The 6,000-nt window shown below is 42.5% G+C and overlaps 1 pseudogene; it reads right to left on the reverse strand.

Annotated features, from left to right (window-relative positions):
- Positions 1–2,248, reverse strand: part of Eno1-ps18 (enolase 1, pseudogene 18) — a 57,250-nt pseudogene extending 55,002 nt beyond the window's left edge.
- Positions 2,249–6,000: the final 3,752 nt, after the last annotated feature.

Here is a 6,000-nt window from a genome sequence, read left to right on the forward strand (position 1 = left end):
CTATGCTAATTTAGAGTTTTGCTGGATATAGTAACCTGGGCTGGCATTTGTGTTCTCCTTAGGGTCTGTATGACATTTGCCCAGGATCTTCTGGCTTTCATAGTCTCTGGTGAGAAGTCTGGCGTAATTCTGATAGGCTTGCCTTTTTGTGTTACTTGACTTTTTCCCCTTACTGCATTTAATATTCTTTCTTTGTTTAGTGCATTTGATATTTTGACTATTATGTGATGGGAGGAATTTCTCTTCTGGTCCAATCTATTTGGAGTTCTGTAGGCTTCTTGTATGTTTATGTGCATCTCTTTCTTTAGATTAGGGAAGTTTTCTTCTATAATTTTTGAAGGTATTTATTGGTCCTTTAAGTAGGGAATCCTCACTCTCTTCTATACCTATTATTCATAGGTTTGTTCTTCTCATTGTGTCCTGGATTTCCTGGGTGTTTTGGGTTAGGAACTTTCTGCGTTTTGCATTTCTTTGACTGTTGTGTCAATGTTTTCTGTGGTATCTTCTGCCCCTGAGATTCTCTCTTCAATCTCTTGTATTTTGTTGATAATGCTTGCTATGATTCCTGACCTCTTTCCTAGATTTTCTATCTCCCTTTGTGATTTCTTTGTTTCTATTTCAATTTTTAGATCTGGGATGGTTCTGTTCAATTCCTTCACCTCTTGGTTGTGTTTTCCTGTACTTCTTTAAGGGATTTTCGTGTTTCCTTTTTAAGGGCTTCTACCTATTTTCTTGTGTTGTCCTCTATTTCTTTAATGGAGTTATTTATGTCCTTAAAGACCTCTAACATCATCATGACTTGTGATTCTCAAATTAAAATCTTGCTTTTCTGGTGTGTTGGAGTATCCAGGGCTTGCTGTAGTAGGGGAACTAGGTTCTGATATGCCATGTAGCCTTTGTTTCTGTTGCTTTGCTTCTTACCCTTGCCACTTCCCATCTGCTTATCTCTGGTGTTAGCTGGTCTTGCTGTCTCTGACAGTGACTTGACCCCTCTATAAGCCTGTGTGTCAGCATACCTGGAGACTGGCTTTCTCCTGGCAGGATCTGGGTACAGAGAGCTGTGTCAAAAGGTTACCTCTGGGTGCAGGCAGAAACTGGAAGGATCTTGTCCCAGTCTGCTCCTAGGTTCTTATGTCCAGAGTGCTCAGGTACCTCAGAGCAGACGTGGTGTTCTTACCTCTGCTCTCAGGTGTGTCAACACTCCTCAGCTGGCCTTTACAGTTATGAAACTTCACACTTCCATGATCAAACCTCAGCCTGGAAAATTTGGTTACTGTAGCCTAGACAAAAACATACAGAACCAACTCATCTATCTGCCTGCCTCTTATAACACTGATCTCCCTTAGAGAAGAGGTTGAATGGTTTTCCAAATACTCTGAGATCCAGCTGACAAAGGACACCATGCTTCATCTGCAACCCTTGGCACCTTTTTGGTATTCTGGAAGTGAACTGACATATGAAATTTTGTGTAGCTGGTTCTCAGAGTTCAGATTTCAGGCTCCCCTTCTGTGAAAATCAACTCTCCCATGTCTTGACAGGAAGAGAAGTATTTCAGTGGTCAGCTGATAGCTTCTCCCTCTATTCAGAGAGCTCATTCACAGCTCCACAGCGTACAGCTTAGCTTCAGAGCCCTGAAGTCTGGCCTCAAATGCCAGGAGAAAAATGGCACAGTTCACAGAGATAATGTAGACATTCCAGGGCATTTCCTTCATATCCTTGCTTTCAAGTGCATGTAATTCTTTTTGGAAGGGTACCTTGTGGGTATAACATTCTGACTCTGCCCCATTCATAGTTTATAGTTTTTTTGAACAGGTTCACACAGAATTTTAATAGCAATGTGTCCCTAAATTTGCATGAAAACACACACACACTCACACACACACACATACACACAGAGAAAGAGAGAGGGGGGGAGGGAGAGGGAGAGGGAGAGGAGAGATGCACAATGAAGGAAGGATAGGACAGTGGATCTAGAAGATAAGGTGTGAAGGGTGTGAAGGGTGTGAAGGGGCAGCTCAGTCCCACCTCCTCCAGGAAGCTTCCCATCTCCTGCCCAGGACTCACGGCACATTCCCCTGGGCCATTTATTTCTTCTTTTTTAAAACCAAGACTGAAGGCCAGTTTCCTTCTGCCTCCCTCTTGTCTTCCTGCATTCTTCATTCTGTCTTTCAAGTAGCCTGATCAGCCTCAACAATCTGTACATTGCTGAAACCTACAGATACTGAAGGAATACTCCACAGGCAGTTGGTGTCACCACAACACTGGTGACATCACAGAAGGTGCTAGGGTTCTTTAGGATACAAGAGAATGTCCAAAGAAGGTACCGCTGCTGGTGTCACTGGGAACTGCCCTGGCCTACCTAACTCTCCCCAAATTGACTAGATGCTGAGGTGTTCTTTCCAGGAGCCTCCCCTGTGATACAGAGGGAAACCATTCAGCACCTCCTCCTGTCAATGCTAGAGATTTCTCTGTTTGATAAGAAGTCAAGTGCTTTACAAGGGGAGAGTTGGCAAGGACCTTGTCATGAGTAGGAGATCTTTATTAGAACCCAAAGGTCTAGGGACCTAGATGGGTGGAAGGTTCTTCTGGATAATAAGTCTGTTACGGGGGTCCATTCTTGTGATATACAGGCCAATTTCTAATATTTTCCCCATTTCCCAGAGGGTCTGTCTTTCTTCCAGACCTTTAATTTTATGACCATTGGATTGCATTTTCTTATTGTGTATTCCTTGAGAGGGGACTTTCTTTCTCTGTGTTCATCCATGTATCTTCAGGAAGCCTTTGTTTTACTGTCCCAAATTTTGCAATGAACACTCCTTTATTATTGCCAACATAGAAGGCCCAGATGCAGGGCGAATACAAATTGTAAACTTTGTGTTCCTACTTCAAAAGATAAACTCCCACATTATCTCTGATACAACCAGATACTTAAAGTAGGCATCAATGAGCAGAGGTCAACATGGAATATGGGTTGTTGGACTATAGTCATATTAGCTATCACTTCTCAAATATCTACCTTCCTGAGTTCCCAGGTGCAGGCATGAGGCTTTGGTGGCTGGACCCTGATTCTATATTTATAACAAACATGAGACTCAGGAGGACAAGCAGGGAATAGAAGGGTCTGAGGTCTGATAAAACTTCTATTTAAGTGTATCCATAAGTTCGTAAGGCTGTCCATTTAGCACTGTGATCTGTGCCTTCTGCATTCTTAACCTGTATGTGCTGAATTTTTAGTATAAAGCCACCTAAACTCACAGCTGTAGGAGTGGAAACAAATCACTCTGTATGTCCTTTCCAAATTGAGCCATGCAATATCACTATCGTCAGTCTCAAACAAGGGGAAATTGGTGGGTAGACTCAGAGCTCTACTGGGTCAATCAGATAGTGCAGTGAATAGACTTTATGGAAAATGGAAGACCTATATGATGAGAAGGAAATGGTTAAGATTTCTACCAACTGATGTTCTCTGAGCCTGGGAATCAATGGGGAAGGTCTTCCAAATGTATTAGAAAGATGAATCCCTCCCTATATGAAACCCGAGAGGCTCAAATTGAGAAGAAGGTTTATCTACCCTTTACCAGACTCTAATGAGAGTTTTTCTAGTGTTTCCTCTAATATCCTGTTCATTATTTCCACTGCCCCATAATTCTGAGGTCTGTATGCACAACGAAGTTTCCAATCTATGCATAAATCTTTTACTGCTGGTTGAGAGGTTTTAGCTATGATATCTGAGCTATTGTCTGACACCATTCCTAGGGAGTGGCAGAATTGGAGGACCAGTTCCTGGAAGGGCTTTTTATCTACTATTTGAATAGTTTCAGTCCAGTGGGGAAAGCTTCTACACACCCAGAAAAGATATCTATAAAAATTAGCAAGTACTATTATCCTCCCCTTACAGGCTAGATTTTGGTGATGTCTGTTTTCCATAATTCACAAGAGTGTTGACCCATCATACGGATATCCCTTTGAGTAAAGGCTCTTTGATTTGCATTTATTGAGTATTAACCAGTCATATGACTTAGACATTTTATACCTGGCAGTCCTGTTTAGGTATTATATACATTGGTCTGAACACCTCAGAAAATTTTCTGGGCCCAGCAAAGTAGCCTAGTGAAGGTTGGTTAACTTCCCTTTCAATATTTTTGACATTCTGGTGTCCACGGCCAACCTGTGGATTCAAGCTATCCATTCCTTTTTTTTTTTTTTTTTTTTTTTGGTTCTTTTTTTCGGAGCTGGGGACTGAACCCAGGGCCTTGCGCTTCCTAGGCAAGCGTTCTACCACTGAGCTAAATCCCCAACCCCATCCATTCCTTCTTTTTGCATCCTTTATTTCCTCTTGGTTAAACCATGGAATCCTGGGCAAAACTGCATCAAGGGATGTCACCAGAATATCAGTAGGCTCTGCTGGTCTTGGGGCCACTTTTTGGGCAGCCAGGTCAGTGTTCTGGCTAACTCTTGTCTTAAGAGAGTCATCTCGTTGTCTAGGATGTCAACTCATGGGGGAATCCAAATAGCCTGTAGGATAACCAAGACTTCCTCTTTGTTTTTAATATCCTTTTCCCCCCAGAAGTGAGGAGCCCACTTTCCCTACAGATTATACCATGGATGTGTGCAGTAGCAAAAGCATAGTAACTGTCCATGTATATAGTGATAGACTTTCCTTTTCCCTATCTGACAGTCAGGGTGAGAGTGATCAGTTCTGTTCTCTGGGCCAAGGTACATGGCCCTAAAGTTTGGGTCCAAATCATTTCAGTTATAATAACCAGTAAAGTCCATGTGTGCATGGTCCCATCACTGTAGAGCACTGCATCAGAATCTTTTAGGAAGTTATTCATTAGGTCTAGATAGAACCTCTTGACCATGGTTGCTACCTCAAGACAAATCACAGATGAGCATCTAGGGCTCATCATCAGCAAGAACACAGCAGGATCAATCACAATTGGTTGCTCAAATTGGACCCTAGGATTGTCCAGTAGTAGGGCATGGTACTGGGTCATATGAAAATTAAACAGCCAGCATTCTGACGTTCCTTGGAGGAGGGCTCCAACTGCATAAGGTGCTATGAGTATAAATACTGACCCAGAGTTAACTTCTCTGCTTCTTTTAATAAAATAGTGGTAGCCATTACAGCTCTTAGACAACTGGGCCACCCCGAGGCTTCAGGGCCCAAAAGCTTGGACAGGTATGACACAGAGCATTTTCATGAACCTAAAGTTTGTGTTTAAACAGCTTTTGCAATACAATTTACTTCATGGACAAACAGATGAAAAGGTTTGAGACATCTTGAAGTACTAGGGCTGGAGCCAAAGTCAGATGTCTTTAAAGCCTAAAACACCTTTTGTTTAGTCTCAGCCCAGATTAGGAGCTCAGTGCTGGTGTATAGAGGCTTTGCTATTTCTACAAACCCTGGGATCTAGGGGACGCAATACCTAACCACACTGAGGAACTCTACAAGCTGTCTCTTAGTCTTTGTAGTTGGGATGTGAAAGGTGGCAACAGCAATCCTTCTCCAAGACAAGCTCCTTTGCCTCCCCTCAATTGCTAGCCAAGATATGTAGCCTCTGATATACAAAGTTGGACTTCCTTATCTGATATTCCATAGGTACAAACCTCTTGCAGCAGTCCCTCAGTGACCCCTTTACAATCTAGTTCAGGTTCAGAAACTAGGAGGAGGTCATGAACACATTGTAAGAGGATGGTTCTGGGAAACTTCTGACAGGAGGTCAGATCAAAACGTCTCTCATCACAGAGCTGGAGAATTTTTAAATCCTTGGGAGAACCTGGTCTAAATACATTGCCTACTTTAACCTTCCTTTGATTCTGTCATTTAAAAGTAAAACTAGGTTTTATCACCTCTGCCAATGGGAGAAGAAACAATGTATCTTTCTGGTCCAGGACAGTCTACCCCTGTTTTCCTGGAGGATCCTACTCATGAGTATATGGGCTTGGAACTGTGGAGTAGATAATCTCAAGTCTCTTATTCACTTCCCTCAGATCTTG

Source organism: Rattus norvegicus, chromosome 15 (assembly GCF_036323735.1).
Source record: "Rattus norvegicus strain BN/NHsdMcwi chromosome 15, GRCr8, whole genome shotgun sequence".
Taxonomy (NCBI): domain Eukaryota; kingdom Metazoa; phylum Chordata; class Mammalia; order Rodentia; family Muridae; genus Rattus; species Rattus norvegicus.